This window comes from Zerene cesonia, chromosome 13 (assembly GCF_012273895.1).
Source record: "Zerene cesonia ecotype Mississippi chromosome 13, Zerene_cesonia_1.1, whole genome shotgun sequence".
Taxonomy (NCBI): Eukaryota; Metazoa; Arthropoda; class Insecta; order Lepidoptera; family Pieridae; genus Zerene; species Zerene cesonia.
The window spans coordinates 3911923-3924792 of record NC_052114.1 but is presented as its reverse complement, the minus strand read 5'-3'; the positions used below and the strand labels follow the sequence as shown (position 1 = coordinate 3924792).

At 32.9% G+C, this 12870-nt stretch overlaps 1 protein-coding gene across 2 annotated transcripts in view; it reads right to left on the bottom strand.

Moving 5' to 3' along the window:
- The window catches only part of LOC119831056 (polypyrimidine tract-binding protein 1), a 313383-nt gene that overhangs the window by 123268 nt on the left and 177245 nt on the right, over positions 1 to 12870 (bottom strand). The gene's annotated exons all lie outside the window — the stretch shown is intronic.

The window sequence follows — 12870 nt, the reverse complement described above, 5'->3', positions numbered from 1 at the left end:
CCCTTATCAAAGTGATTAACAATGCATTACGGTGCTGTTATAGTCCGATGCACGAAGATTTGCTTCATCCATAGGTTCGTACAGAGCAGGTGTCACGACTCCGTTTTAATAAATATCTGTAGCCCGTGACGTATTCAACGTTGCGTGATGCCAAGTGCCGTTCCTGGTTTAAAGGGAAAACAAGGGGCGATACTTAAAATAAAGTCAAGCATGGAAAATAAAGCAGAAAAAATCATTAAGGCAGTAAGGTAGTGCTTTATATCTTTAAACTGTTTACGGGAGCTCTTTCAACTTTTTTAAATATATCATCTACAAATCACTACATGGTATAAAACAAAGTCACGTCTTATCTTTAAAACAACACAACGGATTTTGATTAGGGTTTGTTTAATAGATAGAGTGATTCAAGATTTATTTGTACAATAACATCTATTAAACTACTCTGGATGAACGTGAGCGAAGCCATGGGCACAAGCTAGCAATCATATAATAATCATATTACCAGACGTAAACCAAAACAGATAGACTAGTAATTGCTGAGAAAATATTTTTCTATAAATTATGTTTCGAAATTGAACTAATTTTCCAGATCACTTACAATAAAATTAATGAACACAAATTATACAATATTCCAATAGAACATCAACCTTCTGCTATTTGATCCTAACAATTATAACTGTCGAGTTTATTGTGACAAGTTCCAGTTTATTATTTAGAACGTAATTACGAGTAAATGGAGCCTCCAATTCGATACAAATTTATATTTTAAATAACATATATATTTTTACCTAATCTTACATTCCTACTAGTCATGAAGGTCTTCGAATTAAATTTAAAACAGGTCTAATTACACCTAAAATAAATTATTAAATATCTACTTGGGTGTCCGTAACTGACCAAGGGATAAAACACGCATATTTTGAGTCTGACTTAGAGAATAATATATTATGATGAGTACACGTGAGATGTCAGTAATGAGACCCGAAAAGAAAATTAGTTTAACGCTTTCATAACAAATATTTGACATCAAAAATTTTGCGACCGTATTATAGAGGCGTGTTCTATCAAAGGAATACATTAATTATAATTATTTTGTGTTTTTCAAAAAGTATTCTATTATAGATTTTAGGTCCCTGTCTGTGTCTCTTTCGTATTTATTTTTCTATAAGGTTTCTTATTCTGCCACACAATGAAAAGGATACTGACATATCTGCTAGACAAAAGTACATAGACATAATATAACTATCAGATTCCCCGTATTATACTCGAAATATTTTTATTACAGAAGCAAAACTTCAGGTGAATACCACCTCGTATAACAATTTAATCAACGCAATATTTATATTATGCAGACAGACCTGTCAATTTCTATCACTACGAATAAAATTCAAAGAATGTCTATAGTTGACTAAAATAAGTAATTTCAATTGGTAGAATCGAAACTAACAAATCGAAACTTATCGCTCATTTGGATTGTTGTTTTCGGAACTAACTTACATATTATATGTTTGTTTGTATAACACATTAACTATTCAGTGTCTAGGCTCGAAACCTTCGTCAAATGTTGAAGTGAAGTGGTTATAAATTTGCATGTGACGGGTGAAAGGTGTGATCCTGTCAGCAAACTTTTGCTAGAGTTCAATGACAAATGTATACAAAACATTGAAAATCGTTAATAATAAAATGAATAGTTTGATTCGAATTTACGGTTATTTTTATTATGTAATAGATATATTTTTTATTTATTTTTATATTATTTTCATTAAGGTATTTGTAACTATATTTTTTTAATGTGCTTTTATGCATTATAACAATTTGAGCCTCAATTAATTTTTATACAATATGTTTAAAACTTATTAAAATTATGTGACATAATTCTATTCTTATTAAGATTGGCACTTATAAAAACAATAAAAAGACTTCATAAATTTAATAAATAAGCTTTACAAACAATATTGCATTTACGTTATTTACAAAATTATATTTAAACTGTCTTCAAACATTCAACGCGAATCATTTTAATTTGTTATGATGCTAATACTAGCCATATAATGTTTAGTCGAGTAAATGCCTAGACAAAAGACCCGGTAAGTTGCCAATTTAGCTTTGCACGAGGTCAAAATTATTTTCAAACAGGCCACGTGATATGATATTCATCGTTCTATTTGTTAGCAAGCAAGTCTAAAGAAGCCGAATTAAATATGAGTATTTGCCCAAGGCATTATTGTCCAAAGGTCCGTCTGTGGTTTCTTCTTGACTTTGTAGCGGTTGTGAGTACCAAGCAGGTTTACTTAGGCCCGGGACCTCGTGCGGCCCTATTTCACAGAGAACGGGGACCTTATTTGCTTTGTGACTCCTAAATGTATTGTGAATTGACGACATTGTTATAAGTTGTCTCGTGTGTACTTTGAAAAACTTAAGGGATTTAGCATAGCGTACAGTTATCAAAGAAAATTATTAATGAAGCTCCTTCAGAGTGGTATCGAATTCGGAAATGGGTTGTTGCGTTTTTATAAATGAAGGCGTTAATTTAATGTTACGTTATGTATGTCATATTCGGCAAGGAGCTGGCGGTTCGTCTGGAGGTAAGCGCGACCACCGCCCGTGAATTTTGCAGAGGCATAAGGTTGTTTGCAGAGGCCCTACGTCTCCGCAAATGGATTGCCGTGGGATAAAGAAAGGATTGATGATGGGAATAAAGAAAAGGACTGGGAAGGCTAAGGAAAATTATAAGGGCCTCCGGTTCTTAAGCTGAACGACTCACATTAGCTACTATTTCAGGTCGGTCTTCTGTGGTACATTCTCCGGTGGGATCTGGCTCACGGCGTGTTCGACTCCCACATTAACTTAAGCATTTAACGTAGAACAATGTTAAAAAAAAGCAAAACTCAAATCTTACTAATTAAAATATAAGTTTAGTTTATTGTAACACAGCTCTCATATCATTTATTACACACGTTTGTAAAATCATTATCCTAGAATTTCGTATAAACGAAAGAGGAATAAAAAGGGAAATTTTGGTACACCCATTCATCACTGAACACATTTTCGTGTCACTGTTTTCGTTCGCATTTTATGGAAGGTCCCGAAGATCCCCGCAAAAGTTTCTGTAAAAATAACTAACGGATAAACCGTTTACCTATCCAAAGGGTGAAATTGTGGATTCTCTACGGATTCTCTACAATACGACCTGTTAAAAGGCAATTAGTAGCGTTTATTCTAATTCTATGTCTTCTACCTGCGCGCTTCTCGTAACTTATGTTAATGCACCTCGCCCCAAATGCGATCTTACATTCATTCAGATGCTAAAGTATTTTAATTAATCTCAGATTTATTCCACTGTTACTAGTGCGATTTATCTTACTCAATTGGAACAAAGTTGAAGTAAGATTTAGACATTTATTTTTATATTTTGTTCTCAACGGGAAAACAATGATATTATTGTGATGCTGCTATTTCATCAATCCGTTTTAAATTTTATGGCGATTAATTGAATATCATTCACCATAATTGAAGTAACGAATCAACTTAAAACCCAAACAAATTTACCTCGAAATTGTTTAACTTCAGTACTTTATTTTCTGAGTAATTAATTGCGATGTCTTTGTACAAACCAACAATTTCTCGTATTCAGTCATCTGCTTATAATAGTTTTTGCCAACTGGCAGCGCTCGCTTTGACTAGTGAGTTTCGGGTTTGAACATTAAGCCTTTGCTATAAGGCAACCCGTAACTGTTTATTTAGCAGCTGTAAAATAAGGAATGCTACCTATTATTATCCTATTATAATATTCACTTTGGTCCCTCCCCCTCGTCGTCTGGCCTTACCGAAAGCTCTTAATACCAAGTCGGCTTGACCTCATGCCAGCTCCATTAAGCCGTTTATACATAATGTATGAATTTTGTTATGCCGTTTGATGTAAAGAAGCTTTAGCGCAGGTAGTGCTAATATTTTAGGGCAATTTGCTTCTTGTATTGTCATTTTTTTTGAGTTTATAAAGGATTACTTTTGGCATGTTTAATAAGGTCAAAAGGGTGAGTGTATATAAAGGTGAGGAATATCACTTCGACTGCTTTCCATGAAAGACAAATAATGTCTCACTATCAACATTTCAGAATTATTAAAGGAGCACATCTTATAAACTCAATGTGCGATGAGATGTAGGTTTCAATTTGTAATGAAGATAATTCACATTTTAGCGAATAATAAAACCAAGACAACATTATTGTATTATTTTCAATTCTCTGCCAACGAGAAAATATCTTATTTGTCACTACAAATTCACCCATTATCAAACAAAAACCCGCGATATACATAATTAGATTATTATGTGTATTACATTCTAGGCAAGTAAGAAAATCTCACACTGTTCCTGTATGTAGAACCTAAATATCACAACCTAACAAAACTATAATTATAACATCACAACTACACAGCTAGCAAAGAAAAAAACTCTATTTATTTAAGAAGCGTTCTCTAATTTTCTAGGGCTTTAATATACGTATGAAAAATGTACCAAAACTGATTGGAATTCATCTCTTCCTGGTTTTCTGTTTCAGGTTAATTGCTAGGTATCGGCCGAAATTTAGCTATCAAATAACCGATAGCTAATTACGTTCTAACAGAAAATTGATTGGCGTGAATATTATATTTCTATTGAGTCGGTATAGTGGCGTATATTCGTGTGTTAATTCATAAAATTATAGTTTAATTCTCAGCGTCTCAGTGATTGTAAAAACCTTTTCCGAAACGGCTAGACCGATTTTTATGATTTCAGTATGTGTTGAGTCTGCGAATAGGTGACAATATGAATTATTTTAGCGTGTATGTATGTAAAATTGTCAGAATTGCACAGTGTTTTTTTTTCTATTGCCTGCCAAATTTCACTCAAAACATTCGGAAGCCTTTATACGCACTTAATTCAGCCCTGATTGCAAGATTGTAGCACTATACAGTAATTTGCAAAACTTTCAAACTAAAAATTAAAATTAAAGACAAATGAGTCTGTTGTTCGTTGTCTATAAAGTTTTGTATAATACTGTAGTCATATAATCTACTCTGAGTACAAACACACAGGTATACGTTAAAAGACTGAATATTTCCTTTTACCTACATAATTATTTGTACATATCTAATGTATAATGCTATCATTGTTTTTAACAAATGATGATATATCGACGTAGCTCGTACAAGAATAAACTAATAAAATATAACGGAAAAGTTTGCATATCTCCATTTATCATAACGTTGGATATTCTTAAGCCGGGCATGTTCGCACTAACGACCACAACTTGGTTTGCAGGCAACGTTCTAAACTGCGGAATAATCGCGCTGCACCCAAAGGTACACGTAACGATGATATGAAAACACAAATCTGCTTGAAACATCTATTTACTCTTTATATCAAACTTTGTTACTTGGTTTAATCTTCATTTAAACCGTTTGTATTTCGAACGTAGATTTTGAGGATATATATCTATTTAATTTTTAGTTTTATAGCATTGAAATGCTTTTTATAATGATAAATTTTGAAAAAATAGAATAAATTTTATCAAGAGGCGGGATACATGTATATTTTCTTTTCGTATCGTATTGATATCTACACTAAAATTATGAAGAGGAAGAATTTGTATTTTTGCTTATAAACTCAAAAACTATTGGACTATTCACAGTTAGAAAACTGCAACTTCACTGAGTGATATATATACTACGGGTGAAACTGGGACGAACAGCTAGTTATATATAAAACTTAAATAAAATTGTATAGATACCAAAATAACAGAAGGTTTTAAAAGTCCTTATGTCGATTTTCCTGGCGATAAAAGTTTTATCTATATTTCATTTTCATGTTTTCCTTCTTGCTTTGTTTGAATCTTAGCTATTTTCATGACAATTATAAACTGTTCCTCACAGCGGTTTGTAAATATTCCTTAATTTTCCAATTCAACCACCTCACATCGAGCAGCTTTACTCTACGATTAATTAAATTAAAATATACAGTTATAGTGTCCATTGTTCATTGACACCTTAATCCATATCATGTCGATTATTTTTCAAGCGACTTCAGTCAGATCTACTTACAGCACGACCGGCAATCGAAGAAAACGTCTTTGTTCTGCTCCTTGTTTAGATCAAGCCAGCCATGACAAGCCACAGTCACCGCCGCAACATGTGCTTTGTTATTAGAGTGCAGAATATCTACAATAGGATCCTATTCACTAATTTGAAGATAAGGTATCTCAGGATGTGCCTTGCGGTGGTTTGTAACAGATTACGCTATTGTCAGTTACTAAAGTAATATGGTTGGCTCGGATGCATATTGGTTGGGGGATTGAAGGCAATTTAACAATATGCTTGCATACACGCATTGCTAATATGTGGATTGAATTTCGGTAATACATTGCATGTGAAATAAATATATACTATGTAAATGACGTACTAGATAATTAGATCTGATGCTCCTAAAAATTGTTATTTTGGACAGAATTTATGATTATTCCTCCATCTTTTTCTTAATGTTAATTCAAACATTAAAAAAGTTTCTCAATATTCAGGCTTGCCTAATTATTGAAATGTCATTAAACTAAAATCATTCTTATAAAATATTAGGGATATTAAAGTTATATACGCGAATCCACAATGTTTTGAGAGAAACAACAAGCCACAATAAATTTGTAAATTATAACAATGCCATATTATTAAATCGTTCATTAGAAGAGGTACAAAAAGTTTAATTTCGACATAAAAATAAAACGTCACGAAGTTAAAATAAAAGTTGTCGTAAACCGAAATTAGACATCTTACAATGTAAAGAGTCCTTTCGCATTTATTTTCTGAAAGAAGAATGAATAAAAACGTAGTAGGTAATTCGTCCCTCGGTTTGCAAATACAGCATGTATTTTGATGAATATGTCATATTTTATACAGAAGTGTTTGTTTTATTTGCGTAATGAAGAGTAATTTGTAGCGCATTTAACGAATTTTAAGAACATTATAAGAAATACACAGATAAGTTGTTAAATAAATGTATGACAAATAAGAATATTTCAAGCAATAAATAATTAAAGTTAATTAGTGAATTAAAGATAAACTTTAGACGTTTTTACGTGGTATTCTGATACTCCATCATTTGTAACCAATTAATAAAGTGTTTGTTCGTAATATTAAAAGAAGCGCTTTGTCTGAATGTCTGTTTGTTCCAGCTAATCTTCAATTGTAAAATAGTCCATTTATGGAAGACTTATAGGCTATATAGCTACATGTTTGACGTAGGTAAAACGGCGAGGCACAGCTAGTTATAAACAAATGTGAACGTACACTTCTTAAAGCATGTATTGAACGTACGAGTTATACTTCTTGGTCAAAGTATTTATTAATGTGAATACGAAATATTGAAAAAAAAAATACAAATAAGAAAGATGTATAGTTCAGGTGCACAATGTGTAATATAAAGAATGACATTAGGAACCCGCATTTGTACTTGATGCTGTTCAGCAATACGCGATAGTTTATCTGCTCACACAGCCACGTGTTATACCTTTATGATTGAACACCGAATTAAACAAAGGCGTAGTCGGCCCCATCAAAATGCAAGCAAACCACGCTTTGAAGGCAGAGTCAAACCTTTGATTGCGGATAGCAAACGTTTGCCGTGGCTCAGGAGAGACGCATCAATTATTCAAATAACTCAGTACAGAAATTGGCTCGACAAGTAATATTGCGAATATTACTTAGAGGAGCATGTAAGCCGCTTAAGTTTCGTACGTATCTCGGGGACAACGAAGTGGTATCGGGTATACGGTATATTGTAAGTCCCGACTGGCAAACTAGTTTGTTAAGTGGCTTTATTAATTTAATGAAAAGACTTATTGATCGCAACTATTGCTTCGATCGTGTGTTCATTTGTTTTGAACAACTCATTACGTAGTGCACACGGACATTTTGCTTAATTGGATTCGGATATGCTTTAGAAGTTTATATCATTCGCAGATTATTTTGGTGCCTTTCAATTAAGTACATAAGTAAATTTATAGTTTTCAATAACAACGAAGAAAATAAGAAAGAGCATATACATTACGTCTAAGTGAATTATAATATAGCACCTTGTTGCTAGCCTTTTAGCTGAATTATGATTAACTAGTTAAGCAACCGCGGCTTCGCTCCCATAATGAAAAAGGAATGGTCCTTTTTGACTGACTGACTATGGAGTCAGTCGGAGCTACCTCGCATTCTTCCCGTCACCGTCGGGTATCCGACATCAAAACTATCCTCCGTCCTCTGTCGGGTCACAAACAAACTTTCTAACAAATTTCTTCCAGGTCGGTTCAGTGCTTTATCCGTACAGAGGAAACATACAGAATTACCTTCGCATTTATAATAATAGTAGGTATAGTAGAGACAGAGATTTAGTTTCAATTAAGATTAAAAATTAACTTGAAAATCAATTAAAATGATTACTATGAAAGAAGACTACTCATTTGAGAAAAAATACAAAACAACAATTGCAGGAGAATATAACTGCTAAATATTCAGATCATAAACAAGGTTATAATAAAAAAATAATAAACATGCGTTAGTTTACATCGAATTGTAATAAGCACGATCGCAGTGTCACATTAATTCCAAAGCACCCTCGTCGATTCAAAGAAGTGTACAATCTGAAAACATGTTTCAACGAGCTTTCGTCTAGGGAGAAGGATTAGAGAGGTCAGAAAGCTGACGTGGTAGGATTATTCGCGAGCCAATAAATGGGACTGTTTCAGAGCGAGGCAAACTGGGAAAATACGAGAATTGTTGCCGCTGATTTCACTTTTGTGTACGTGTTGGACAACTCTGTGGATGTCTGAGTATGTGCATTATTATTTATGAAGATTTAGAAGTGTGTGATGTATAGTTTTTACACGCATTGAAATACTGAAAATCGGTCAAGTGTGACTCGCATTAGTTTAGTCAATCGTGACACTAATGGTTCCGTGCGTTTATACGCACGCCTTACACTATAAGGCAAAGAGGAACAAAATAATTAAAAACATTTTTTTTTTATGTCATAGCGGGCAACTGAGCTGGTGGTTCGCCTGATGGTAAGCGAGCACCACCGCCCATGAACATTCACAAAGGTAGGGCCTCTGCGAATGCGCTGCCCGCTTTTTTGGGGTAAGGGAAAAGGAATGGATTAACGACTGGAAAGGAGGAGTGGACTGGGACGGGTGAGGAAAAGGAAACGGGCCATAAAATCACCCATCCAATTTATGACCATACCAACCGTTGCATAATTCAGATATTTTAAATTATTCAGGGGAATCAATTATAGGGCCGAGAATCTTCAAACATATTAAATAGTAATAACAAAAGAACATTTTTACACCAGCTTACGCCTCTCACTCAGATGTGCTTTGAAATCTGTTATTCACCTTGCATCACTAATTAATACCTTCTGTGTTCGTTAATATAAGATCATGGAAACCACAATGTTCAAACTTACCTTCACAATCCCCGCATAATATAAACAAAAGGAACTTCACTGTTTTCAACTTTGAACCTCTGTCAAGTTTACAGTTTCTTATACCAATTAAAAATTGACTAGATTATAATCAAATAAGCTTCTTACGACACGCATTCCGACGTTTATTCCACTATATAGCTTATGAAACGCATATAACAATTTGATTCTATCACAACGATGTATAATTTAATTATTATTAAGTGAATATTACAAAAAAATAATAACACATCTGAAATAAAACATAAACAAATGAATCTAATGAAATACAAAAGACAGCTTAATTAAAGTATTGAGAAAAGGAATAATATAGGTACATCTATTATTATTTGCAGTTAAAAAAAAATAAGTATGTGATGTAAATATTTAAGATGTTTTTTTAGAATATCCGTGTTAGGCGCTCAATCTTAAAATAAACCTTATTCAGATGTTACTTGCAACAATTCGGATTGGTCGTATGAACTTTTGGTCCATTTTTGTACTGAACACAAATAGCAGACAAAACATGAAATCCAATTAGATCTGCGCTCACTGTGTTAGATTTACTTATTATGCAAAATTTGCTGCGAGGGTTATTTGTGTCAAAAATGAAAAAAGGGGTATTTGACTTGTATTTGACGTTTTTTTTTTATTATTCTAGAACGGGCATTTGAACTCTTGGTTCGAGAATTGGTGGATTGTAGGATGTCGGCGAATGCCCGCTTTTAAGGGGTAAGAGATAATGAAAGGACTGATGATGGGAATATAGAAATTAACTTGGAAAGGTGAGGAAAAGCTGGTCCCCGATCGGTTTATTTTATACAATCAGCGAGGTTCCAAGTGACATTGTTATTTGCAATATTATGAAAGACCTTGTCTGTATTTATAGGTACTTATGCTTGTCCTCTAACTGTAGAAAAGTAGATATGCACTTAAATATAGCAAGTGTGGCTCAATTGATATATAGATTGTTTATCGTTTTATTTTATTGTAATCACTTTAATATAATTTTAGGTCTTCATTTCGGATCAACTACATTTTTATTTAATATACAAAAATAGGAAGAAAACTTTTATTCCGTTGCAATTGCATTTGAAAGATACCTAAAGTACTGTCCAACAGTAATATCTTAATTAAAAACATGAAAAAGTACAGTTCGATCACGAGGCGGGATTCGAACCCGCGTTTTTTGCCAAGCCGTAGCAACGCCTAACTTCTTGGCCACCCGTGATCCCGCCACAGTAATCGATTTTCTTACTCTTTCGGTTTTATGTGCCTAAGGGGAACCCCAATATTTGCTATTCTTTCAAAATGTCTCATTTATAAAGCATTTCAATGCCATAAAACTAAAAATTAAAAAAGTACAGTTCGATTAAAATATGCATATGGCCTAGTGACCAAAAATTCTAGAAACGTTCTAGTACCTTCTAGAATTTCAATGGAATATGAAATAAACAATAAGCATATGATGTACATGTAATTGTCTCCAACTTCATGGGTGCTCGACTCCACCAATACGTCTTATTAAGCTAAAACAGAGAGAATACCAATAGGAGATCGGCAATTCTAAGGCTCAGCGAATTACGCTCACGCCTCCTTACACAGATAAACGGGCACAGATTTAATGCGAATTATATCATCTATCAAGTGGATCCGAAGAAGTTAATCTTATTAAAACGTTTTCTGGGATCAACTTACCAGATTCTTTACTTTGTGACGCGGCATTTAGTAGCCCTTTAACCCCCGAGTTCCGATGCAAATCGGGCGTTTTTCTTGATATAAAATACGTATAAGTAAGTGTGTATCTTTGTGACTACCATCAATGTCATTCGGGAGTATATATAATTTTTTTGTTGTTTGGAAAACAATATTTTTAAAAGGTGTTGTTGATTTGAGTCGCAAGCAGTCGAACTTACTCTATACAATTATCTTTTTTCATTATCGATATAATTCGTTTCTTCAGCCTGGTATGAATAACAATCATATTAGTTTAGAGCTATAAAATCGTAAAAGAGTATTTTTTCATCATTTATAAAATAAAATATTTTACTATCAAAAATATGTGCAGCTATTATTATTAAAAGTGTTATCTGGTAAAATCGAAAATTATAGTACATTTTGATGGTAGGTATCGGTTGTGGTCAAGCTCGGAAGCCATCCAGCCCTTTCGGTACACAAAACTCGATAAACTTATTTACTATATCCATGAAACGGCGATAAAACGGAAAACTACCGGAATAATCGTTTTTAATTAAATATTTAACGTTTATTTACTCTTTAGATATTTACGTATCTCGCATGAGCATCCATTAAACGTTTGCTAGACTATTTTATTAGCGGTCGAGTCACGGAGTGGCAATTCCTGTTAACCATATAAAATTTTATTAAAATACGCTTTCTTTAATGGCAGATCTTGAACTTCCTTTAAGTCATCTACAAGTAAAATTAAAAAGGAAACCGTGGAAAACACACAAACATCGTGGACAATTTGTTTTGTTATTTTTTTCCGTTTAGATTATTAAATGAGTTTACAAAACAGTGTATTGCGACATATATGCCATGGATATCATGTTTATTTTATTATAAAACTGTAAATGGTTTCTGTATTTATAAAAATCTTTTATTTTCACAAATATTATATAACATATACTATAACTTCACTACGGGTGTTTTTTATGGTTAATTTTACAATATAAACGGCTGGATTTGGGACATAATTTGGGATATAATTGATATAATATTTGTTTAGACGAAGTCCGTGTGATACCAATAGCGACTGTCTACATGGCATATTATTCTAATTATTACTATTAACATTTTGTGTGCTCACCTAAACAGGCAGTACCGAGTGTTCGATAAAATTTGTCACATGAATGGCTATCCATCAAAGTGAAGTGAAGCGTTGTTGTGCACCGAATGATCCAGTAATCAAATTTGAACTTAATCAGCTTTTAATTCAATTATATTGACGTTTTTATTATTTTTCCTCTAATAATATTATAAAATATGAACACAACTTTATGTTTTTTAAATACATATATTGTCTGTGTGACTTTCAACAGTGTAGGTATCATGATTCATTACATACAGCTGGTGACAGACAGACAGACAAACAGACAGCAGATTCTTATGACAGTATAAAGAGAAAGTATTTAGTAAATATAATATATAGGTTTTCTTTATATCCCTTTAGTATGGAACGTTAAACTATCTTTAATTTATTCCTCCAATTTAGAAAGATACAACGATATTATGAGACTATATTTGAAACAGATAAAATTGGAAATATTAAATAATTTCTAAAACGATTTGCAGAAGATAATAAAATGTGAGTATTAACATGTAATTGACTTTATCATTACTGAAATAATAACATTATAAATTATCATTAT